Source organism: Phocoena sinus, chromosome 13, assembly GCF_008692025.1.
Source record: "Phocoena sinus isolate mPhoSin1 chromosome 13, mPhoSin1.pri, whole genome shotgun sequence".
Classification (NCBI taxonomy): Eukaryota; Metazoa; Chordata; class Mammalia; order Artiodactyla; family Phocoenidae; genus Phocoena; species Phocoena sinus.
In genome coordinates this window covers 56,722,975-56,750,506 of record NC_045775.1, presented here as the reverse complement: position 1 = coordinate 56,750,506, position 27,532 = coordinate 56,722,975, and the positions used below count along the sequence as shown (strand labels likewise).

The window sequence follows — 27,532 nt, the reverse complement described above, 5'->3', positions numbered from 1 at the left end:
CTTTGTGTGTTTCTCAGGTGAATCTGAAATCTGAGAAGACAAGGGTGTGATTGTCACCTCTAAATCCTCATCAGCCTCCCCACTGGGAATGTGCTCTACTTGGTCTATGACCATTTTCAAATGGGCTCTCAGAATGGAACCAACCTTTCCCCCATCATGTGATAGTGCAGATTAAGTGAGGCTGCCCCTCCTTTAATCCGTGGCCTTTGGGGGTCACCCCATCGGTGCTGTCTCTTCCAAGCTGTGTGACCTCAATCTCCCTTTTGATCTCAGTCTCCTTGTTCACAAAATGGGCTAATGTTACCTACATCATAGAGATGCTGTGGGGTTTAATAAATGAGGTTATGAATTTAAAGCATCTGATGAAAATGCCCCATAGATAGTAGGTGCTCAATACACAGTGGCCAATAATAATAATAATAATAATAGGGGCTTCCCTGGTGGTGCAGTGGTTAAGAATCAGCCTGCCAATGCAGGGACCATGGGTTCGAGCCCTGGTCCGGGAAGATCTCACATGCCACAGAGCAACTAAGCCCGTGCGCCACAACTACTGAGCCTGCATGCCACAACTACTGAAGCCCACGCACCTAGAGCCCGTGCTCCACAACAAGAGAAGCCACTGCGATGAGAAGCCTGCGCACCGCAACAAAGAGTAGCCCCCGCTCGCTGCAACTAGAGAAAGCCCACGCGCAGCAACGAAGACCGAACGCAGCCAAAAATAAAATAAATTAAATAAATAAATTTATTTAAAAAATAATAATAATAAAATTGTGGGCAGTTCCTATCACAGTCTTGGTTCATCTGGGGTCACTTCCAGACAAGTTCTCCTCCCACAATTTGTATTAGTTTAATGAACTGTTAGACCAAAAAGCAGAATTTTATACCTCATCAGTTTCAAAGCTGAATCATTTGGGTGTGTTACCTGTTGAAGGAATCCTTCCCACGTTCAGTAATCTCTGCATCTTACCTCCCACCCTTTCTAATTCTTATAAATCATCATATATTTATTGTCTGATTTAGGTCTGTTCTCTCTTAATTCTTTGGGAACAGTTTTCCACCAGCTATACATACCTAATTATAATCTCCTCCAGGTTTATAGTGTCCCTAGTTATCACGAGGAAGATCTTGTCAAATTGAGGCTTCAAACGTTTACTGACCCTGTTACCGTAACCAGACTCTGGGCTGGGTGCAGGAGTTGCCAAAATGCAAGATCCAGTCCCTGTCTTCAGAAGCTTCCAGACCAGTGGGCAATAGGGACACCAAAAAGCAGGTACAACGCAGAATGGCCTTCCCTGCAAGGGGAAGCAAGGAGGGTCAGACGGCACAGACGAGGGCCATCTTGACCCCCTCTGGGGTTAAGGAAGACTTCCCAGAGGACAAGGTGTCTGAGTTTAATGTATAGGAGGGGAAGGATTTAGCCAAGCAGAGAAAGCAAAGAAGCACGTTAACTTCAGAGGAAAGAATCCATCCAAAAGCAGGGCATGGAGGAGAGAGGAGATGGCAAAGGAGGGGAACTGTCCAGCTTGTTAGGGCCAGAGCCCAGGGTACCCATGGGGCAGTGGACCCCAGGGGCCCACATGAAGGGTAGGAATGCCATGCACATACTGCTCTATCACCCCACACACAAAGAAGAGCAACTGAAGGATTTTACACGGGGAAGTAACGTGATCCAAATGGCATTTAGGAAGATTACTATAGCCTTGTATGGGAGGAGAGAAAAGTTTCTTTTCAAGAAGCTTTTCAGTGCCACAGCTGAAGGCAAAGATATCCAGAAGAAAGTCTGTGGCAGAAAATTTCCTTATTTGAGGGCTAGATTTTAAAGGCGTTACGCTTGGGAGGAGAAGTTACAATGTTCTCACGGTAAAACAAGTAAAGGGAGTCATAGACTTGAGTTGGGTGGGACATCACAAGGCCACCTGGACCACGTCCCTGCTTTGATGCAGCCATGGTGTCTCAGCTGGCATAACGGTGCCAAGACAGCTGAGGCTTGGGAATCGAAGTGACTGGTCCACGTGATAGAACCTGCAGTCACGGGTGGAAGGCCGAGATGTCGACTGCCGCTATGCCTGGAGACCTCTGTCCACTGCAGGCCCTTGCCATGACGATATGGCGAGTGGAGAGGACACAGAACGGGAAACTGGCTTCTGCCTTCAGATCTGCCAGGAAGGAACGACTGTATTCAGTTTCTTGATGCACAGTCATGGCAGTGACGATCCTCACGCAGAGAATTTTCCATTTATTCCCCTTTTTGGAAAATAATAGCCAAATGGGACACTCCACCACCTGTGCTCTGGGACAAAAATTTTTGAAGAGGTTTATTTTAAGGAGAGAAGCACTTGCAGAGATTGCTTTTACTACCTTATAGATTTCTAAAGTGCATCAGGTCTTCTGAGGTACCCTTGCTAATTCGAGAATGTCAGGAAATACAAAAACACTAATTTCCAGAGACATGAGCCTTGAGCCATTTTCTGGCCCTAGCCTATCATTGATACTTTATAGGGTAAGTCAAAATGGGTCAGATCTGGCCAAGAGAAGAGCAAGGGAAACATTCTTGGAGGGAAGGAGGAAGGGAACAATCTAAGCTAAGAATGAATGTGAAAGACTAAAGCTGCAGAGATGGACTAGGGTGTTCTCTTGTCAAGACAAAAGAAGGTGACACCATACGTAACAGTAGGCAGGTGCTTTGTTTCACTGTTTAATAATAATTACAGCTAGTTTTTATATAGTTCTTATCCTGTGCCCAGCACATGCATTAACTCATGGGAGTCTCACAGTAACCCAAGGAGATGGATACTATTATCGCCCCACTTTACAGGAGAGAAAAACAAGTTGCAAAGAGATTGAGCAATTGTCCACCCTCACACAAAGAGAAATTAAACCCAGGGAATTTGGCTTTTAACCTGACACTAGGAAGAGTTGCATTTAGCTGTATTTTGTTCTTGTCGATTTTATTAATAGCAGATGCAAACAGGATTTTAAGATCATTTTGTTTCTGAGTTGAAAACACATGCCTTGGCCTTAATTCACACCTGGGGGAATTTTAATTCTTGGTTGTGCTTCCTTGAGGCCCATATTATTTTCAAAAGTATAATCGGAAAATATAAAATAATTATGGATACTGGCTTCTAGATTAAACAACTGCTGAACTTGGGCAAACAGATCAAATTAAGGCTGAATCTCTTTCTTATGAAAAATTTCCTGATTTTATATGTAGGAGTTTGTTTTTGTTCTTGTTGAACTCCGGGACTTAGAAGTAGACATATTTATTTAGTTTGACCCAGATCTAGTATGTGTTGCTTGGTCTATTCTTTTTAGTTTATTGTATCTCTTAATCTTCTACACATGCGACCGGGGACCTCAGTGATGAGGGCATTGGAAAAATCTAAACAAACAATAAATTCTGGCTACACGATTCCCTATAAATGGAGTGCTTAATAAAATAATGCTTGGAAACATGATGTTAGAATGATCAGATCTGTATGAAGTAACCAAATTATAAATTTCCAGTGCTTGCCATAACTGGTAATATTTTTTCTTATAGCCTGAAATATTTGTGATCAGTATTTTGTACATGATAAAACAAAACAGTTCTTTGTTTTGAGAAGCAAATGTGGTTCGGTATTAGATGGTTCAAATAAACCTAGAAGCCATGATGATTTACTCCTAATTCTGAAGTTTCAGTTACAAGCCCGATCTTCTTGGTTGCCCCATTGGAGTTCAGAAAACTACTCTTTCCTTGGCAATGACTGAACACCCTCACAGAAAGCTTCCCTGAACTTTCACCTGGCACAGGCCCTGGCACACTCAGGTGGCACCTGGTGTCTGTCCTCAGTGGCACCTGGTACTGAGAACAGCATTCCAAATTGCCAATAGTCTCAATTGACATAGAGCTTTGCTTTAACTTATTCACTTGTTCCTGGCTGTTCTCTTTTCCTTGTGTAGTCCAAACAGTTTAGCCATTCCACAAGTGTTTATTAAATACCTACTCTGCTCTAAGGAGTGAGGAAAGGATGTTAAGTTAGAATGACATAGCCACTGTCCTCACAGAACTGATGGTCTAGAAGGGAAGATACAGTAACAATAAAGCATGACGGTAGAAGTACAGTTTGCAATGGAAATGCGTAGAGAATATAAATATCAGAATAAATACACTAAAATGTTGAAGCAGTTCTCCTTAAGTGGTGGGACTTTAGTTAACGCTTTCAAATTTAGTACCGTATTTCAAGGTCTTTCCAAGTTTAATTTAATGGGCAAAGATATTTTTATAAAGGGAATTTTAAGAACAAAATATATTTTTAGTCTATTTAAATACTTAAGTTTTAAGATTTTTTTTTACTATTATCAAAAATAATTTTCAAGGCCTTCCCTGGTGGCGCAGTTGTTGAGAGTCCGCCTGCCGATGCAGGGGACACGGGTTTGTGCCCCGGTCTGGGAAGATCCCACATGCCGCTGAGCCTGCGCGTCCGGAGCCTGTGCTCCGCAACGGGAGAGGCCACAAAGGTGAGAGGCCCGCTTACCGCAAAAAAAAAAAACAAAAAATTCATATTTATTCTGTTATGAAGCACCATTTTTCAGACAGTGACTCTAGACCCCATTCAACCTAACAAAGCCCTTCCTTCAATTATGCCACCATTGGCTGCCTTAGACAAACACACTTCCCATTTTGAAAGGTCTTAGGCAGCCCTCACCACCACATTGCCTCTCCATGAAATCTCATCTACCTCATTCTTCCTCCTCTCAATTTCATGAACAGATGCTGAAGAATACAAACTGTAGTCACATGAAAGTTTAGACTATTCCATGAATTTATCCTCAGATTCTCTTTCAGAAGCTCTGATGTCAACAAAACAACACATAGATTATATTTGTTTATACAAGTGAAATCAACAAGATCATCAATTATAACAAGATAAAAGACCTTGATTATGTCCAAAGACCAAGATGATTTAGAAGGAAGCCAGCCAACGTGAAGCAGCATCCAGAAACTTTACAGATGCTCTGCTGTCGGTATCTGTTTGATAAGATTGCTATTTCCAATTTGAAGGTAGAAGTCTGTGGTCCTCGTTTCTTTGTAATGCTAAAAGTAAACCAAGAATAATTGCCTCAGGCGGTAAATGCGTTTTCCTAATAATAAAAGTAATAACACAAGTTTGTTAGAAAGAACTTACAGAGCCCAGAAAAAGTTTATTGAAGAAAACAAAACCCCACAATCCAACTGAGAGATGCCCACTTTCACCTTTAAATCCCTGTAGAGTTGGTTTTATACTGATTGTAGGGTATATTCTGCCCTTTTCACTTAACTTACGTTGGGAGTATGTTATTACTTTATATATATTTCTTTTCACGGCTTTCTAATACTCTATTGAATGGATATACTACTTACTTAACAATTCTCTTATTTATGTATGTTTAGATGATGCCTATTATTTTGCCATTATGTTATAATGAATATTTTGCATTATACACACATCTAAAAGACTCTAATAATTAATAATACAGATCAAATTAAAAATTTGAAGACATGTAAACATGGTTCTGCAGGTTATAAATCATAAATTATCCTTGTTTCCCACCCTCACGGTGCTTTTTTACATGACCAACCAACTTAAAAACATCTACATTTGTTAGTGCATCAACCTTTTCATTATGTGTTTTCAAATTTGTTTTAATATCCTGCTTTATTTCAAAAATTCTTTAATGGAACTTGGAAGTTTTTGCCTTTTAATGCAATATGTATAGTTATCTTCTCTGAATAATAAATTACCCCAGAACTTAGCCTAAGACAACAAATATTTACAATCTCACACAATTTCTGTGTATCAAATACCCAGGTGCAGCTTAGCTGGACAATTCTGATTCAGGGTCTCCTATGAGATTCTAGTCAAGCTATCAACCTTCAGTCATCGCAAGCCCTGAGCGGCTGGAAAATCCACTTCTAAGCTTACTCATATGGTTGTTGGTAGACTATAGTTCCTAACTGGCTGTTGGCTGGAGGTCTCTGTTCCTTACCTTATGGGCTTCTCCATAGAGCTGCACAATACGGCAGCTGTCTTCCCCAGAGTGAAAGATTCAAAAGAGACAGAAAGAGAAAGGATGCCACAAACAGAAGCTACAGTTTTTTGTAACATGTACCATCACTTTTACCATATTCTATTGGTCACAAAGACCAACCTTGGTACGGTGTGGGAGAGCACCACACGAGGGTGTGAATACCAAAAGAAGAGGCTCATTTGGATTTTATTTTGAAACCATAAAATCTTAGAGACTGACTACAACATACAGTAATCTTTATGAGGACCCAAAATACGTTTGTAATGATCTCCTGTCAAAAAATCCTCCATGAGTTGCTACTGAGAAGACAGTTTACCACTACCTAGTAAGTTGAATATTCACCGGTCCCACAATCTCAACTCTAGGTTTAACTTCCTAAAGAACGTCTTTCAGTCTTTCACATGTGCACCAGGGCACACATAAGAATGTTCTATGCAGCAGTGTTTGTAATAGAAACCAATCAATAACAGTCCAGATGCCCATCAATAGAATAAAATAACACAATTAATTGTGGGCTGTTGGTATAATAAAATGCTATACAGCAGTGAAACTGACGGACTAAGAACTACCCACATCAGTCCATTTGCAACCATTGAATGAAAAAAGCAAGACACGGGTATGATATATTTCACAATAAAGTAAATTTAAAAAGCACATCGTAGGGGCTTCCCTGGTGGCGCAGTGGTTGAGAGTCCGCCTGCCGATACAGATGCAGGGGACACGGGTTCGTGCCCCGGTCCGGGAAGATCCCACATGCCGCGGAGCGGCTGGGCCCGTGAGCCATGGCCGCTGAGCCTGCGCGTCCGGAGCCTGTGCTTCGCAACGGGAGAGGCCACAACAGTGAGAGGCCCGCGTACCGCCAAAAAAAAAAAAAAAAAGAAAGAAAAAAGCACATCGTATAGTAAAAACATTACAATGATACTTTCAATAAGAAAACGGTGGTTAACAGAAATGAAGCACTCACTATGCAACAGGCACTGCGATAAGCACGTCAAGTTGTTTTGTTTTCATTTAATTCTCACAACAGGTAGAAGGTTAAAATTAGTCTTTTTTCCCTCATTTTCCAGATGAGAAAGCTTAAACTTATAGAAATAAAAACATTTTCCCAAGTTCACACAACCAGTATGTCATAGAGCTAGGATTTGAACCCAGGCAGAATGATTCTAGAGCCAACTGTCCTAACTGCTAACTTAAAATCTGGGTTTGTTCCTAGATTTAGCTCCATGTGTCAATGACAAAATGAAACACTAAATTGCTTATGTGTTGAAATGATGTCTGAATGGATACCTAGTCCTTGCACAAGGTGAATGGCAATTCATCAACTCTCAGGTTCTCCCGCCTCTCTGCACTGTGCCCTGACAATGAAATAGACCTCACCTTTCTACTAGGATTCCAGGCGACTCTCCTGTAAACACCAACTGGATAACAGGGCATATTTATTGAGCATTTACTGTAAGTCAGGCATTCATCTAAGTGTTTAGATGCACTAACTCATTGGATGCTCAAAACACCCTCTGTGGTAGATGTTACTAGGATGCCCATTTTACAGGTAAGAGAACAGGCTTTGAGAAAACTTCCCAACAATTACACAGCTTGTAGGTGGCAGTGTCAGGACTTAAACCCAGGCATTCTAGCTTCCAAGCCTATGGTCGTAACCACTCATATACTGCCTCCCATGAAGTATTATGCTTAGAGTAAAGGCACATAAGGAAAAAACTGGCTCTTTTTCTAATGAAATATATAAAATATAGAGACTTCACTGATATTCTAAAGAATTTCCATTATCAGATTTTCCTAAGGTGTCAAAAAAATGTAACATTTTAACATGTGTACTAGGAAAAAACATGATGGCTTCATCTTGGAGACAGTAAGAACAATACAGTTGTGTTTGAGGGTTTTTTTTAATTGAAGTATAGTTGATTTACAATATTGTATTAGTTTCAGATTTACAGCAAAGTGATTCAGTTTTATTTATATATATATGTATATATATATAAACTTTTTCAGATTCTTTCCGCTTATAGGTTATTATAAGATATTGAATATAGTTCCCTGTGCTATACAGTAGGTCCTTGTGGTTTATCTATTTTATATATCATAGTGTGAATCTGTTAATCCCGAACTCCTAAATGCTCTTGAGTTTTTAATTTAATTTTGTTACAAGTTCACTGTCTTTCTCATCTCAAGCTAACAAGATTTAATTCAACTAGTTAACACATTACAGGCATTTGATACACATTTATTTACTTTAAGTCATTTTTTAGAGTGAGGAATAACATTTTATATATTAATCAAAATTTGGGGGCTCCCACTATATATGAGGCTCTAGAACAAAACATATCAAGTTGGAAAACACACAGTCTCTGCCCACAGGAGTCCCCAGCCTACTGGTTACAGTGCCTATAATGACAGTGCATATAATTACCATTCAACGTGTCAGGTTCTAAAACAGAGGAATACACTCTACAAGTGACTGACTCAATTTACGCTGCCCTAAAAAATAGGTGACTTTTGAACTGAGCCATACAAGATAAGTGCCCATCACTAGGCAGAAACGGAAAGGAAGGGCATTTCTGGTAGAGGGCACAGCACGGTCAAAAGTGTGGAGGCACAAAAGCGTACCACGTGTATAATTTTTTGCTGCCAGGGTGCAAATTGCTTAGGGGGACATGGTGGAAAATGATCCTGGAAAGGCCAGTGGCAGGAGATTATGAAAGCCTTTGCCTGACTCCATAGTTAGGCCTGGAGGCAACAGGGAAGTAAAGATTTTTTAAGCGGGAGGGTATCATGGCTATTATTTTATAATGATAACTCTGGTGAAGCGAGTCTGAAGGTTATTTTAACAATTCAGTCAAACAATACCTGGAGACTGAACCTTATGAAACAAGTAGTATTTCGGACCCCATTTTACAGATGAGAAAATCAAGGCACAGAGGAATATAACACCTTGTCCAATGCTGCACAGCTGGTAAAGAGGGGAGCCAAATTCAAACCCAGGTAGTGGGACAGTAATGTCTCCTGCCTGCGAGGTCGGCTGATGATCATGGCAGGTGAGAAGGGAGAGAGCTAGCTGGCAGAGCCTTGAGCTTAAACTACAGGGCAGAGTGGACGGTGCTCCCAGAGAACACTATGTGGATCACAGAGAAGAAGCAGGTTGGGTGAGGAATCGATGAATTCCATTTCAGACATGAGTGCAGGAGGTCTGTGAGAGCCAGGCCATGACACCAGAGGGCTGTTGAAAATGCCAGGACTAAGCTTCAGGAGAGGTGTGGGCAGAGAAAGTCAACCCAGACATGGAATACCCTGCTAAATAGACTCCGTTCCACCCAAGACCCACATCCTGAAGACGCAGAACCTGAGGCCCTGAGAGGCAGTTCAGAAGACAGAGCTCTAGAGCCAGACTCACGTTCAAATGCTAAGCTTAAATGTACGTTCTGGGAGACGTTTCTTCACTTTTCCAACCAGAGTTTTTCATTCATTACTGGAGACTATAATACTTCATTTGCCACATTGTTATAAGGATTTAAATTAATATGCATATAAAGCACCTGGCACATTGCTTTCCAAAAGTAAGTGCTCAGTAAATGGTGATCATTATTATTATCATTTCTATTTGTCGAAGGTGAGGCTAGAACAGAGAAAACAGTCTGGGCAGCCAGCGCCGTTACTCTCTTGGCAGTTTTTCCCATAAAATTCTCTTACCTACATGGAATTGTCACTAATATCTCAACCCAAGAAAAGAAGGTCCTTTTGAGGAATATGAGTTCTCTATTTGCCAAAAGAATAACCTAGAGAAATGAGATTAAAAATTGTATATATGTATATGATAAAATATAAAACATGGATTGAAAACAAAGCAAGTGCCACATTTCCTAGATTCTTAAGTGACTGAGGCAAATTCATGGGGTAGCTCATGGCCTCTAAAGCAGAGTCAGGGCAGATGAATGGTAGAAAGTACACTTTCAGCCATGGTCACCTGGCTCAAGATTTTCCATTGCGACAATATCTATGTCCACAAGGGGCACATCTCCCAAGAAGGGTGGTATTTCAGGAGTCACAGAAAATCTTGAGATCTGAAAACCCAACAGAAAAGACTTGAACTTAGAAATCAAGTAGAAGCTTTAAAGACCAAAGGCTATGTAAGCATTTATGTATCACTTTGTCATTCCCAGCTCCTTCAGCCGTGTTTTATTTTGGGATTCAATGTGGTGACTAACAACATGGTTATTTAGGCAAAGACCTTAGGTTTGAAAAATTCCAGAAGAAGAGAATTTCTGGGAAAAGGACTCTAATTCACATTACACACACACACACACACACACACACACACCCCCCACATATACAAAGTTCAAAACACAAGCCAATACACTTAAAAAGGAAAAAGGACATTGGAAATAAATGAAATTTATTGTTTAATTTGATTGCCTCTAAGATAATATGTTCAGTAAGGATGTGAGTATAAGCAATGTGGAAAAAGTAAAAAATTGAAAAAAAAAAAAAAGAAGAAGAGGAAGCAGTGCCAACCTCATCCTTTAGAAATAAGGAGAGATGTTTCGAGATAAAAATCTTTTTCCCTCCCCACTAAAGATTCCTGGCCTTTTCACTTCTCTTTTCTGAGCATTGCTGCAGGGCGTCAGATTCTGCTGGTTCGCTCTCCTTCCCTGTTCCCGCCCCAACCCGTGCTTATCTGAATATATAAGCCTGCCCTTTGCTCAGATTTATGGGTTGAGCCAGAGCTGTGTGTATTTACAGTGTTCTGACCCGAAAACCCCAGGCCGAAGGAGAAGAGGAGGAAACTGAGCCCATTCCATAAACAGAGACAGATATGAGGGGGAGGTAGAAGGCCTTGCTAGCACTTAACATTTTTAACTATTTGGCCAAGCTTAAGAATTAGTGATTAGATTAGAGCAAAAGAAAAACGAGGGACGAGAGTGCAGACTTGGGGGGAGTAAACTGTGTATTTTTGCTCTAGTCACTTGGAGGGTCTAGGTTGCCAGATGGGAGTGGGGTTAAATTTAATGTGAAAGGTCCGAAAGAAAGTTGGTAACTCGGATACAGAGGGAGCTCTGGGAAGGCAGACGGTGTACAAAGAGGAGGATATAAACAACATTTAATAAGTTGGAAAATTTCTCCCACCACAAGTTGAACGTCTTGCGTTTTTTAAACTGTAATGGGTTATAGGAGAAAAATCTCCTGTTCCGTGCTTAAATGAGAACACATTGCCATAGATTACCAAAACCTAATCAATTTTGAGTTGAAATATTTTTCTCAGGGTCTGGTGGCCACTTGAAAGCAATTCCACTTTCAAACAGGGCTGCTTGGTAAAGGGACCCCCCCCCCGCTACGCCGAGCTCTGGTACACGCACCAGTTCAAATGGGAAAGAAAGAGCAGCTGAACCTTAAGCAGTGCTTGGCACCCAAAAACCGAACCCCTCTTTCCCCGGGGCCACATCTTCACCCATGAGCAAAATGTGAAAGCACAACTTCTGTTTGGGCTATCCTCAAATAATCTACTTGCTGGAAAAACTTGAATTCGTGTGGAGAAACTGACCTGCCAACTGAGGAAATTAGAAATAATCCGGCATTGTAAGTAAAGGCTACAATATTCGCTGGAGATCGCAAAAGCAAAGCAACTGGGACAACAGCGTAAGTGACTCACCCACAAATCAATTCACATTGCAACAGAGCAAAGAGCTGCGATGCATGAGATTTGACCCGTGATTGGAGAATTTGCGAAATGCCATGGAGTTGTTTCTTTTCGCTCATCTTAATATAAAGCAATCTGGTTCCCGTGATGTTCCCTGTTAAAGCATCTGCTAGAATGATACTGTTTGATTGGAATTTTTTTTTGTTTTCTAAGGTATGGTCTGGGTACTGAAGAGTATCATTATTATTCTAAATGGGTTTCTGTGACTCGGATTGAATTATCACCAACAACTGCGTGAGAACATGTGTGTGCTCAGCACTGTGTGTGGCACTTCATAAATGTTAACTTGTTTATTAGTGTTATATTATTATTAAAGTGGTCAGTAGGAAATCAAAAGTAAAATTGATTCTACAACTGAACTTTGAAAAATGTATAATGCAAAAATGCGCTGAAATGCATTTTCTCTTCCATTTATATTTGGCATGTTCTGTTCAAAATTAAACATAAAATTCAAAGCTGTGGAGCTAAAGAAGGCATTTGAATTATTCCATCAGGGCAAACTGAGTACACAGCAGTGAAAACTTGGGCTAAAGGTGCTGAATGGGAAACAGGTACCCTAACCAGGTTGCATTTCTAAAGTCAAATGAAATGCATGATATTCCAGAAAACCAACACTTTCTTGTTAGCATTTTTTAACTTTCCTCTAAAATAACAAAACTTCTGCTTTGTCAATAACGCATGCTCAAAACAGATACAAGTGCATGATGAGGATTTCAGAGGAATTTGGGGACTATTATATCGCAGCTAAAATGCCTTCCTGTGTCATTTCTTTTGAGATCCATTTGCCAGTGAAATCATTTTGTTCTCTAACATGGTGTGGATCATAGCAACAGTTCAGATGTAACCATCTAGGAGCAGAGGCCTAGCTCAGTGTGCCAGAAGAAAAAAAAAAAAAAAACACGTACCACAAAGAGCATTGAGATGAATGGCTCTATTTTATGAGCCATAAAAGTTTTATTCATCTTGACACTGAAACAGGTTTAGGCAGTGAGTTGACACGCCTTAAATAAATAAGTGGAATTAATTCCCCAGCCCTTGAAACAATAGCAGCATGCACATAGCGCAGAGAAATGCCCCATTGTTTCCTGTGGCTGCCTGATATTGATATTATTTGTGTTTTTCTGTGCTGCTGCCTCAGGGGCCTGGTTGATCCACTTCAGATTCATCCCCTGTTTTATTAGAGGTTGAAAAAGGTTCAAGACCTGTTTGCACCACAGCTCCCACCGACAGCTAAGGAACCAGTTTGGCGTCTGGTTTGTCTGTTGTTTTACTGCTGACCTTCCAATCAACTTTAACCCCTGACCTCCAGAGGCATCTATCATGACAAGAGGCTGTTTAACACAAATGGTGCCCATTTATAGGGGAAGAGACTCAGAAGATTTCCTTTTTATGAAGAATTTAGTTTTTCACCCCTCTTTTCTCAGTCACCACAGGTGAAATCCCTCTTAGCAGCTGGCTTATGAAATAATGGGAAGGGAGGCCTTAATGAGCAGAAAGCACCCTCAGCTGGAGACAAATATATGCAAATGAGATGCACAAACAAAAGAGCCTGGACAGAGAAATATCTGCAATTCCAGCAAAATGCTGCCTGCAGCTCCAAGATGAACAGCTTTGATAAAATGGTAACAAAAAGCACCTTTTTATTCTCCAGCGTGTTTTACATTGCAATAGGCCATTGTCATTTGCAAGCCAGTGGAGCATGTAGGGGTTTTCTGCACTGTTTCAGAAAACTGTTTAAACATTTGTTTTAAGGCATTCATGAAATATAATCAATGGACTGCTTCTGTGTTGTCGCTGTGATTTTTTTTTTACCTGAATATGTTTTAGATGTGACTGTAGTTCTTTTACCTGTTGGTCTTTTCATAGTTTCATACTGCTGTCTCGCTGAGCTATTTCACGTTTTGGTGACTGTTTCTTCCACGGGCCAGAATGATTTTTTTCTTTCTAATTTCAATGAAAAGAGACGTCAAGTTAATAACTAGTAAGAATCGGCTTTGAGGAAGGGTTTGAGCCATCACAGACCAGCACCCAAACAACTAGTTTTAATGATGGCAATCAAGTGTGTAGAGCTAATTCAAAGACAGGCATGTAACATGCTGATTTTAATAAGCATTAAAAAGGCAATCTCTAACTTTTAAAAGTCTCTTTTTAATTTAATCGTCCTTGGTTAGTTTGCTGCCAAAACAAACAAAACCATTAAAATACGTTTTCAATATGTATCCGCAGTGTTATTTGATGGTGTTTTAAATGAGCATTGTGTTGGGGAAATATTGATTTGATGAGCTTTAAAAATGGAAAAGCTAAAATCATTAACCTATTTGGGGAGAAAAAAATTTTTTTTTTTCTCTCAAAAGGAATTAAGCCCCAACCCCAATCTCTTGCCAGAAGACAGGCTGGACCCAGGACAGAGAAATTGCTGCATTTGAGCATATGTATGATGTTTAGGTTAATAATCAAGGCAGTTAAGGTGAGAGATGAAACACTAGACGCTTCCCATGTGTCAAAATACCATCGCTCTAAAAGCTCAGCAATATTTGGTTCTTTCATTTATAATCCAATCCTAGCGTTCTGAGTAAAGATGTACGAGGATCCTTACATTTGCTTTACCTAAATTATTTCATCTTGGTAGCCTGGATTGGAGCGGAGACATTTCTTCTGAGCACTGTGTAGCTTTCACATTTTATGTGCATTTCATCAGACAAATGTCAAATTTGCTAATAACAAGAAAATCTCCTCATTTTTAATCATGCCACTCCTGTTGCATGGGTAGGGGTGAGAGGGGGTGGGGAGGAGGGAGTGAATATAAAAGCACTGAGCAGTCTGACCAAAGAGCAGAAGGAGAAAACGCTTCTTTGGGTTTTAAAATGACACATGCTTGGTTATCTCCATGTCTGCATCAGTGCATCATCAAATTCAGAAATTCAGGAGTTAATAGAAACTTGGTTCTATTAGGGATGCTTTTGCCAGCCCAGGTTTGAAGCAGCATAATTATGCTCAACTGCTGTTGTTTGGAAAGGGCAAACAGCATCTTAGGCACAGAACAATGAAATTACAGCTGAGATTTAGGTTAGCAAAAGACGTCTTCTCTAGGCTTTTATGATTCATTATTTCCCATTAAATACAGTATTAGAAGTGTACACTAGATAGCTCATGGTTGCTGCTCTCGGAGCACATTATCTATATTACGCAGGTCTGGGGAGCAGAATTAGAAAACTTTGGGGGAATGAGCAATGTGTGTTTGCTGATAGAAGTACCATATGGCTCATCTTCTTCAATTGCTTTCATTGCGACTCTGATGCCGGAGAAATTAAAGTTTTATTTGATGTGGCACAGCTTAATGAACTGTCTTCTGTTAGGAAAATTGAATATGTTTCCTGTTATTTGAGCGCAGAGCCTCCATGGTTTGGCTGATGAGGGATGCATTATGTATTGTTTATTTAGCATTTGGAAAACAAAAGCAAGATATTGAAGGTAAAATTGATTACTGCTGGATTGCATATATAAATCAAGTTTTCTCCCTTTAAATTTCCCTTTACAATCCTTTGGTAATGTTTTAATATGAGATTGTTCCAGGTTTTTGTCTTTTCAAAGTACGCAGAGCTTCGTTTTTTTTATCGAGATACCTTTATTTGCAAACAAGCCACACGAAATGCTAAACCTAGTATTGCTATATTTATAAAGTTCGAAGAAATGATATTGGGAGAGATGAAAATAATTCAATTTGCGTGTCTCTAATGGCAAAACTTCCAAGTGAGCCCCCAGTCGACTTTGAGAGAATCTAACATTTGCTAGCTGAAAGGGGAATGTCATTTTCTTTTGTTTGAAATAGACCACTTACGAACATGCCTTATGAGAAGGAAGGAATTTTTGATATTAGGAAATACAAACCTCAAAATATCAAATTTTAGATTTTTGAGTTAGTTGTCAGTGAATGAAAAGCTGGACTCAACCTGTGAATTAAAAAAAAAAAAAAAGAAGTGTATATTCCATGAATTTAATTTTTTACTGAATAAATATGTTTAAAGAAAACATATAACCAAAAATATACTTACATGATGAGAAAACTGGGATGTCATCCATGTGAATGTTCTCTACTCCCTGAAGAATCTGCAAAGAGATACACTGAGCATTTTGTTTAATTTCCCCCTTTTTGTTCTGGATCTGATCATGTTTTAGACATATAAAATGTGAATGATCTCTAAAAAGACTGAATGTAAGATCATCTAATCGCTGTGTCTCTTTCATTTTTCAGTGAGAAATATTCCTCTCATGGGCTGATGACTCAGACACACAGCTCTGCAACAAGCAACTAGGATAAAAAATAGTTAAAATGAATCAACATTTATCTGGAATATACAGTCTTGACCTAAAAAAAAGTCATCTGTCTTCCATGTCCTGTGATGTTTTGAGGATTCTGGCAAATATGTCAGTTAAACAAACTTCTCTCATAATCTAAATACTGTCTGTTCGAGAGAGGCTTCCAATGTTTACAGCCCATAAGTAAAGGAAAAAAAAAACCCTGGTATTTAACCAAGAATAGTGCTCTTGAAAATGTCTCTGAACAAAGTGTTTAAGCAAAACTTTGGCTCTAGATATTTTCAATTCCTTATTCATCTCCTGATTCTTTTTTTCAGTGAGGTATTTTGGTACGCCATCATTTCACTCCTTTTCTTGAAATTAACGAATTCATTTCAAAAAATTAACGCCTGACTAGTGACCTGGTCATACAAACTTCCTTAAGAAACAGTTGAGAAGAAAACAGCACATTTTTATGAACCCCATCTCCTGCCAGCGGCCTGGGAGGAGGAAGACCATTATGCATTGTTATCAGCGTGGTGTAATTTGACTGTTGACAAAGTATCCGTGGCAGTGAGAAAGAGCGCAGTTAGAAGTGTGGCGGATTGTAATCAAGAAGATGCTTAGCTGTGCAACACTGCATCTTGAGCAGATTTGAATCAACATTGCCTTAAGGGGACACACACACACACATACCAAAAGGAAAAAAAATCCATTAATTTTTAGAGGGAAAATTAGAGTGGCACTTAATGAAGTAAAATTTGACATGCGTTAATTGCTCTGCAGCTCCCCTAATTAGAGATTTTCAAATTCTTTTATTGCTGTCACTATGATGGCACATCGTCTTGCCGGACAAATAGTGAAATTGTAAATTCATCTGATCAGGAAGTTTTACGGAGGAAGATTGGACTGTATCCTCGAGCCCACTTCCAAACTGTGGACAGTTGGAGAGCAAAGAGGGGTTCTCAGCTTTATCTTCAGCACAGATAAAAATAGGCCTATTAAAATAGTTTCAGTACAGTATGAGACTTAATGTAAAGAAAGCAGGTGCTGATGCGATTTCCTTAAACAGATGGAAATGTTCCTCTGGTACTCATGCCTCTGTTTCCGATGAAAGATTTCAGGTGGAAAAAAAGCTAGCGAGATGCTGCATTATATACACGTTCTTATATTTCTACTTATGTTCTTCAGAAATTAGAGACAGGAGGATTTTCCCAGGCCGTGTCATGTTTTTCTGAAGTCTAAGGCAAACAGTACTTTTGATCCCCTTCTTAATCTCAAAGTAATTATACTGCTGTTTGGCCCTCAGCATGGCACCAAATATGATACCATAATAATTTTGGTTTCCCTTTTTCAACCCCTCTTGTCTAGCCCTTGAACCTCTCTTACTTCATTAACATATTGAATTTTTTTCAATTTTCCATTTTCTTGCAATAACAATATTAATGCCAGGGTGAAAGCTTGATTGGAGCTAAATTACTTGTTACCTGCTGGCGTTTATTTATATGGCATGGAATTATCAAGCTTTGCTATTGTCACGCCTTGGGCGAATTGTTTATGACACCAGTAATAGGAGTAATTGTTATTGTTGAAATTACCTGTCAGCTACCCATAGCAGTGGCCCTTGTCCCACTGACAAATAGTGACAAGGGAGAGGTATCCTCCATGCGTCCCCCTGATGGCTTCTCCTCTGATAATAAGAAGTGCAGGGCCTCTGATAATTTGCCTGTCACTGTTGAGTGCAGCTCAGAGAGAGTTGGCCAAATTGTTGTCATTCACTTTGACAAAGACAGCAAAATGCTCCCGTGCAGGAAGATTATCAAAATAAATGAAATCGCTTACACCCCCTTTGTTTGTTTGGCTCAAGAATTGCCTGGCTTTGTATGAGGTTCTGAAATTAGGGTCCATTTCTTCTGGGTATCGTGCTGTTCATACTAAGATGAGGATCCCAGGCAAGAGAGGCATTTTATAAGACTCACTGTTTTGCAATTTACATAGGTTATGAAAAAATTATATTCAGGTATAAAGAGAGTCAATAAAATTGTAACAAGAAGTCTAAACATGTGGTTGAATACCTTCGTTTAAAGCATGTGTAAAATTCACACCTTTTTCTCTCCTGCCTTCTTTCTATCCCTCTTTTTTTCTTTTTTGACCCACGCCGGCATTCAAATTCAGTTAGGTGTTCAAAAGCACACATTTCCCGGTTGCAATCAAGTTTTCTTTAAAAGTGTGGAAATCTGCATCTCTGACTCTTAAAGCCTTCAAAGATTACCCAGTCAAATTTAGGATTATTATTTCAAATGTTTTTTCATTGGAAAAATATTATTTCAAATGTTTCCTTTCCATAAATTATCTTTTATTTATATAATATATTCATGTGTAAAGAGAGAAAAGAAACGTAGTTCCAGGTATGCAGCATCAATTTTCACAGGCTAACAGAGGAAGCAAAATGACTCTGTTATTGCCAGAGTTCAAATATAAATATTTGCATTTTAAAACCCCTTGGTTGCAGCCTGTGAACCTGTCATAGAAGAGAGAAGGGGACAGGAGAGTGAGGGATGGTGTCCGGGGGTCTCCCCATCTGAAAGAAATGGGCTTTAAAGTAATCAAACCTCTGCTCTTGTAAAAGCCAAAATCATTCTCACCATTTCACCAAAGGCATCATTTCACGCTAGGAAGATTCTTATTTTTAAGGGGCCTGTGAGGTTACTGCTCGTAGGTCTTCTTGACAAATCCTTGCCATTATGAGAAGTTGCAAAGAAAAGAAAAAAAAAAAACTAGGATAAATGTAAAAATATCGGCTCCTTATAGGGTAGTAATCAGCTGTTTATTGGTCTCTACCAGACACGTAATGACCAAGCCCAGTGTTAAGTGCCAGCAACATCGCCCTGGGCCCTTCCCTCCTAAACACTGGCCATTATCTGATTAAAGAACCTCCAAAGAAGTCACTATTGCATAATTTTATGGGTTTTAACAGTGCAGGTTGGCTGGCAGGAAAACTACCTAGGAGGGTTGATAAAGCAATAGTGAAATGATTTTATTTACTCCACTTATACCTTGCTCTCTGAAAGTGTCTCTGAGTATCTCACACGCTGGTGGCGGCAGAAGACACCTAAAATTGGTTCAAATAGGAATTGTGTGAGAGGTAGGGGAGGCACGGGGGTGGGGGGACAAGAAAAGTAAAATTATCCATCTCTTAAAGCTTTTCATGAGCTGCACAATTTGAAGTAATTAACAACATCGTTACAGGCATCTAGACCTTGTCTTTGGTGTTTGGTATTTCAAGCAGGTAAGTTTCTAGCAGTGCTTAAATCATACATGCGATAATATGATGATGGGAATAAAGTGTTTCTAATTCTTAAAAATAGTGTAGTCTTCTAAAGGCAACCACTCGCTGGTTAACGAGTGTTGAATGCCCCTGATTAACAAGTGGAAGGCAGCGACATAATTAAGAGGTTATCTGCAGTCATAAAAATGCTCAAACCTGTCAGAATGTGATCCCTTTAACAGATAATTTTTAAGAATGTAGCATGTCCTCGCTTTCTCTGTCGAGACACACGTTAGTGATCCCAGGAGGGAAAATAAACATACGTTTTTAAATGAAGATATTTTAAATGTACCCCATATTTCAGTGTGTGGCTGTAACTTGGTCTTTTTTATGTTCTTCCTATAAAACCTAAATTAAGCCTCTTAGGAGTGGTTTTGCTGTAGGTTTCATCTAAAAACACAATACATTTTAAATGATTCCAGTACTTGAGCACACTTTAACATGTAATCACTAATGTGCATTCTCTCCCCTCCTCTTCCAAGCATCAGCTCTTCTAAAGGGATGAGGCTTCTTTAAAATTTAGCTTCATTTGAAATAGAAACTTTTAACAAATAGTAATTACTCCTGCAGCTCTATTGATGAAATGACTAGCAGCAAATCTTTTCTCCTCTCTCTCTTTCTCTCTCTCCTGTAACATTTTGAAAACACCCATCAGTGTCAATGAAACTGCACACATCTCCTTTGCTGCTCTAAATAAGGCTCAGCAATGTTAAGAAAAATGTCAGAAAAAGCTCAGTGGATTAAAGTAACATTCTGCACCGTGTCACCGAGAATGGCAGGGCAGACTGGCCTGCATAATTCTGAAAGATATTTTGTGTAAAATGCTTCCTCTATAACGAAATGAAATTTTATTTGGAAAGATTTAAGATTGTATTTGATCACCTACAACATTCAGTTCTTTTTCTAAATCTCATTATTCCTTAATATGCCTTTGGTGTGTATCTTTAAAATTAGAACAATAATACACTCTTTGTAGAATGTTTCTCCACCCATGTGCAGCGTTAAAATACATTGTGGACTCGTCAATGCATTTTTCTTTTCTTTCTAAAATTCCTAGGATGTTCATTCAGTGAAAGTAGTAAAAACTCTGGCTCTTACACATGTAAATTCATTGAACTAATCAGTCCTTGTTCCCCCCCTAAATAAAATTTGTATATGGCTTTGGAGATTTTCAGCACAGTTCATTTAGTGATATCAAAAAAACATAAAGCACTTACATTTCATTCATGTATTGAAAATAAATGAATGGTTGAGGATTTAGTTTGTTTTATTCTACTTTTCTAAAGAATACTCAATTATTGAAAGAAACGAGTATAATTGTAGTAAAACATCCCACAGTATCATAAGTATGTTATTAAAACTTAGCAGTTAGAAAAGAAACATCTTACAAATTCAATACTAGATACCAATAGACATGACAAGATTAGTTTCACAAAACAAGGTAAATCTCCACTGATTTTAAACAAACTTTTTCAAACACAGGTTAAAAATGAATTTAGACAAATTTGTCTCTTAACCTTTAAAGATTTCCTGCCCGTTTTTGTATGTCCTTTATTACGTTAATTTTTATTTAAATTACACCATTAACTGGATATGAATTTATCAAGAATACATGTATTGATTTATAAAACAGTACCATTAATTATTATAATAGCTAGATGTAGCTGATATTACAAAGCCATTTAAAGGTTTTTAATATAACTCGGACATACATAGATAGATAGGCATTATGGACACGACTACAATTCAAACTGGCTACCAGCAGTTAATGAAATCCTTGATTTATATTCTAGTTTAGAGATTGATTATATTGTTGCTTTGTAAAACTATTTATATTATGCCATTTTTCAAAGGATGTCTCAATAAAAAAGCTAAATAAAATATTCAGTCAATTCCCAAAGCAGATTTTGTTTTCTATATTTTAAATGCTAGTGAAAATAATTGATTGTGTGTGTTCCAAGCTTTGTCATTTCCATTCCAGAGGTGGCTTTCCTGATGGGAGACTCGTTTGCAATGCACACTTTCACACACTCTTGGATCCTTGCAGAAACAAACCCCTTCTCTTTATTTCATTAGCCGCACCCCCCCCCAAACAACAAACCCATGTATATTTCACAAAACCCATGCATCAGGACACATAAGTCTTTTTGGCATCTTTTATGTTATGCATTTTTTTTTCTTAAGGTTGTGGAAAACTGGGACTTACCCCAAAGCCGCAAAACAGGCAATCACGAAGGAGTATTTGGGTAAGAATGCAATCTGAAGAGAGAAAAAAAAAAAAAATGAGGAAGAATATAAGCAAATAACAGTTACACTTTCAAATTGCTTTTCAAATGTTAATTAGCCAACGAATAGGTTGAAAGTTAAATTCTTTTCACATTGTACTTGGTTTGGGTCTCCTAGTCTCTTTATTTATATCACTTTTCCTTGCCTGGCAACATATGTTACCGATTTATTATAGTATTTTTACTGTTAGCAGACAAATCTAAAAGCTAGCTGAGAAGGCTAGCTTCATCTGATGACTTTAACAACAACTGCAGGGCATCCTTGAGGGTGAGCCAATAGGCTCTTTTGAAGCTATAATACTATTAACCATTTTGATGCTGAAATATTTCTTACAGCTAAAGTTGGTTCTGTCTTTGTAGGCACTCTGGGTTTTACAGACACAAAAGGTAAATGTAAATGATTTGTTTTGCAAATATTTCAATAGCCTTCTAGGCACTTTCCTCCATGTGTCTTAAGTGCCCTAAAAGCCGTATGAATGCTGTGGCTTCTTTATTTCCCCCTTTCTTTACAGGACACTGAAATCTGGGCACAAAGTGATAAGTAAACAGCTATCAAGCATCAAGTTAAATTGTCACTTCACCCTCCCCCATGCCATTAATTTTCTGCTATGCTATTAAAAGAAACAAACATTCTTTGGCGTTTCAATGATCGCATCTTTCTGACATATGTACAGCCCAGAAAAGTAAACTTCAAATGAGATTCTTTTTTGGCTAAAAACCTGCAATTCCTTTCCAAATTAGAGATGTCATATATTATGGTTATTTTAATGGATAGGTAATAGTAGCCAAAAATTTATGCCTTTTAATATGTATACAAGAAAACGTCTGTTTCACTTTAAAGTTGCCAAATAATAAACTAAAGTATTCACTTTAAAGTTGCCAAATAATAAACTTCCGTTTTGATCATCTGTAATTTACTTCACTCCAAATTGTCTAGTCATTTTAACTTAAAATTTTTATAAACGATCTCCTTTTCCACTCAAATATCTCATGCGGAGTTCACTTACAATTTCAGGTAATTACATTTTATAGAAATTCTCTTGCACATGCATGACTTGAAAATTTTGAAATTAAATCTTAAATATTGGAAGCCAGCATTTCTTACCTGCAAGATCTGGCTCAGTAACTAAAATTTCACATCATCTTGATATTAGAATTCAACCAATAAAACCGAGATATGCATGGCAGTAGTTAGGGGTCTGGCTGTGAAAAAGTGAATTTTGCGGTCCTGGAATGCTCTCTGTACCCCTGGGATCCAGAAAGCACTAAGACATACTGTCTGTATAAACATATCTAGTAAAGAGATTCTGCCTGCAAATCGTAGCAATGACTCTGCTCTCCAACATATTTAAGAATACACAATCATACTGGTTTTAAGACAAAACTGCAAAATTGCCTTCAGAACAAGTGGTGAAATAACCACCATCTATCTGACCATTCACTGATTCTAATATTTTTAATTGAATAAAAATATTTTTATTTATTTCATCCTTGTACTTCGATATACTTTCCAATTTTATTTTAGTATTAACTATAATGACCCCATCAAAATGATGAAGAAAAAGTTATATTTTTACATATATAGTTATACAGTTTCATCCTAGTCTAATTTAGGATAATGTCTAAGTGGGCTATTATTTATATCTATTATCAGATATTTACTGTATTTATTTCTTTGTCCCCAAGAGGCATCTTATGGTGACGGTGGGTAATTTTAGGTCAGAAGCAATTATGATCAAAAGGATTTCAGCTTCAGAGAATGAGCCTAACTTTCCAAATGCACAGCAACTCCAAAAAAGACCATATATGTCATTGGGGTTATGAATACCCAGGCAACTCACTTGCTAGTCCTGTCATTCCATGAATAAACCATCCCATAAATGTGCCTATTAGGACACATTCGTTTTTAAATATTAATTTTCTTAGAAAAATGAAGGGAGACAATGCTGTTGGTGGCCCTAGAGGTTTCTTCTTCTAAAAAATTATATTCTTGAAACAAAACTGAATCTCCAGCAGAGTTTTATCCCCATATTTGGAAGCACACCAGCTGTGTACATGGGGCTCCAGGCTCCATGTTGTTTGTTGCTGAACTTGACGCTCTTCTAGACCAGGCCCTCTACTCTGTGACACAGTGCCTTGACAGATGGGATGGGATGGACTGTCCCTTAGTCTGTCCCCATCCACCCATACCTACCACATTCTTTCACTCTCGTCCACCCCAAAGCAGGTGCCTTTGAAAGGCCTGAATGTAAGATACAGTTTCCTCTGGTTTCCCAGCTCAGGTCCTGTCATTACCTTTCTCTAATATATCTAAGCAGCCCCTTCCAGAGACTGGTCCGAGCCTAAGCTGGGATCCCCCCTTTCCTGTTGTTCCCTCACCTCTACCCCGACCTCCAAGGGCCACCCCCCTGCTTTCTGTTTCGTCCATCACCTCAGTTTCTTTTCCCCCGTTTCTGACCTGCACTTTTTCTGGATCAGACGCAGGCAGGTTGAGAGGTAATGAGAACCAGATGGACAGAGTGCAGAAATTGCCCAAATGGGTATGAGAATGTGGGAGCTGTCAGGCATGGAGTGAAGCTGGAATTTTTCAGCAATAAAATGGGATTTATCGCCACTCTACCACAGTCATTGCCGACAACCGTTTACCTTGACAGAAACCCCATTCCGATAGGCCACGCCGATGCAGATTCTTTTTTCCAAAGAGTGATGATTGGTATTTGTTCTAAGGCTCAAATGGCCTGCACTAAAGGTGAAGCATTAGGCCAAAGTCCTGTATTCCCCACTGAGGCAAATGAACCTGCTAAAATAAGTTCCTTCCACAATGGCTGTGTAATTGAAACCAGAAAGTGAGAGAATTTGATAAATTGCTTGACCCTGAAGGAATGTTAAGGTCATAAATTTTCATTGCATTTTTTCCTCTCTCTTTTTTTTATTTTTATATATTGATTATATTTAGTATTTGCTTCGAAATTCAACAAGCTTACAGATCATCGGTTGTGGCCCCAGGGGAGAGCACAGTAAATCATCAATTAAGAGGGTAGGGGATATTCTCCCCTCATCTTCCAAAGAGGAATGGCAGCTCCTCAGTATTCCAAGGACAGTCATGGAGGTGTCTTCCATCTCAGAATTATTCCAACTTAGCACGCAATTTGTCCTGGCACGGACAAAGTAAAATCCACAGGAAAGATTTTTCGCAGAAGGGTGCTGCTACACTTCTATCATTTAAGAATGATGAACTGTTAAGATGCTGGCAATACATTTGCAGCCATCACACCCACATACCTTTTTCCCTCCTGTAACCTAAAAATAAGAACAGTTGGATTTTCGCTAAAAACCGTGATCCTCTTTTTTAGAGGATCACGTGGGAGTGTGCCTGCGTGCGTGCGCGTGGAAGCAACATGCTTCTGAGCGCTGGTTTTGGCAAAGTCCGCTTGAGATTTTTTCAAACTTACTTTTGTTGAAATCTGGATGATCTTAATGCGGAAATAAAACATAGGTCATAAAAACAGTCCAAGCCACATGTTACAGAATACAAAATGGACTGAAATACTGAAGTCATCGCATAGCAGCAAATTTCTACACATCTTGCTTTAAGGTTTTACTTGCTTTTCTAAAAAGTGAATGAATGAAGCTTGCCAGCATTTTAATTTAGCTGTATTTTCTACCGATTGTTTATAGTGATACGATATGAAGATATATACTCTCTCAACCTGAAGCACGTTAAATAATTTATTGAGAGCCAAAACTTCTCGTCCTTGAAATTTTTAAAGAACAATCTATCTCCTGGGTATTTATGTGCTTGGCTTGTTCTCCCTGTTAAATAAGTAAAATCAGAAGTATTTGATCACTAATGTATACATTTTATGTTCAGAATTTTCAGGATTCAGGAGATCCCAAATGGGATACAGGGCAGAATTTTTGACTGACGATTGGGACAATTTCCCTAATTTAGGAGAGATTGATTCATGCTGATTTATTTTCAATTATTAATTATCAGTTTATTGGTTGAAACCAATACTAGCTCTAGGATGTATAAGAATTAAATAACCACATGCATTTTTTTTCAAAACCATCTAAACTGCATAAGTGAAAGATAATTTATGCTTCATTCTATAAAGTATTATCAGTAGGGGTGAGGCTAAATAATCTCTAGTCCCATAACCTACTTTCTTTTGTTCAAATGTAATATCACTAACGTATATTGAGTACATATTTCTATGTCAAAAAAAATTTTTTTTGTCAAGTAAGGAAAGAAAGAAATTCCAAATCTTTCTTATTCAAAAAGACAAAAGCCAGAGAATTTGTGAGTGATATAAAATAGTAAGTAGGACAAGAGCTGTTGAAAAATCTTGGAAACTGCCACCAAAGTACAGGGGAAGGTGAGAATTTTCATGTTATTCCTTAGATGTGTATAAATAATAAGAATTCAGCAACAATATATTTTCATCTTATAGCGGGGGGACCATGATGTACATATGATCTACTTTTAATCTTGTGGCTTTGTCAGTGTTAAAAATGGAACTTGGGAGGGAGGAGCTATGGGGATATATGTATATGTATAGCTGATTCACTTTGTTATAAAGTAGAAACTAACACACCATTGTAAAGCAATTATACTCCTATAAAGATGTTAAAAAGAAAAAAAAGGAACTTCTTCCGCACTTAAAAATTTTGTCACAAGGCTGTTTCAAATAAATAAATATATGTACACATATACATATATATAAGCATAAATAAAATATGAACAGAAAATGGCTTCAGTCACTAATATTTTTGCAAACTAACGTTCAGCCGATGCAACTCAATTTTATTTTGCATCCCATTAGTGTCATGATGGTAATGACTAGCCTTTATTCACTAACAGTTTGAGTCAGCACTTTGAGACATTTTCAAATTAGGTCATACTGCACATTTGTGTCTGATACAAAGGTTGATTAAGAGAGCTGCACAGTTTTAAAGTGATGCGGTGTGAGTTGAATTAAGTTCTCTCTGATACTTACGGGAAATGTGAGCCACCATAACTAAGCAGAAATAATGTATGGGCTATAGGGGGGAGAATATATTTCCACAGGGAGCTTGAAGTCATACTCATTTACAATTTCACAAAGTCCTCTGTCTGTTATGGAAGAATTCTATCATGGGGCCTAGAAAAAAGCAATGAATTACAATAAGGACACTGGAGGCCTGGTCCCCAGACCTGTTTCAGTGAAAGTCAGTTTTTGCCTTTATGTCCCTTTTGATCGTCTCAATAAAGACCTTTTTTTTCTTCTAGACACTGTCTACTGCTTTTCTGAAGTCAGAATGATCCGGTGTCACAACCAAACCATTTACCCATAATACAACGATTCGGAGCCCAGGCTAAATTGCTCTATGCAAGCTAGACCTGGGGAAAATAAAAAAGTCTATTTAAAGTGATATTGTCATGGCAAATCCATAATCTCATCAAAAATCTGAAGAAACAGGATTTTCTTTAGTTGCCCAGCACTTCAAATAGGTTGTAAAAATGGCCCTACAAGGCAAAGTAACTTTTAATTGGGTTTAAGGAGAACAAAAATAAAAGCTGAAACTCTTTGATTGTTGGTTTGTCCAAAAGGGCAAAAATAGCCGTTATTATTAACACTGTACTCACTTCATGTTGCCCTCTCCATAGCATAAAAAAGCCACAGAAGATTTTCTAAATATATATATTTTTTAATTGTGCCAGTGGCCTTAAAGAAACCTGGAGAGAAACCCAAACAGTGGATGGCACTAAACTGAAAGAAAGGCTCCTTGGCTTGGCTAGCTTTGGTCCCAGGATGCAAAAGAAGTTACTATAATTCTCTTGCACGTACACTTTGCTTGCTTTGCAATAGCATCCTGAAACAT

The 27,532-nt window shown here is 38.5% G+C and overlaps 1 long non-coding RNA gene across 1 annotated transcript; it reads right to left on the bottom strand.

Moving 5' to 3' along the window:
• Window positions 1–789: 789 nt before the first annotated feature.
• Window positions 790–21,860, bottom strand: LOC116764806. The gene is made up of 6 exons (XR_004353018.1): window positions 21,589–21,860; window positions 15,811–15,865; window positions 15,647–15,708; window positions 13,607–13,702; window positions 4,919–5,077; window positions 790–2,290 (listed from the first exon to the last, which is right to left on the bottom strand). It is a non-coding gene; the product is annotated as an uncharacterized LOC116764806 (long non-coding RNA).
• Between the last annotated feature and the right edge of the window lie 5,672 nt (window positions 21,861–27,532).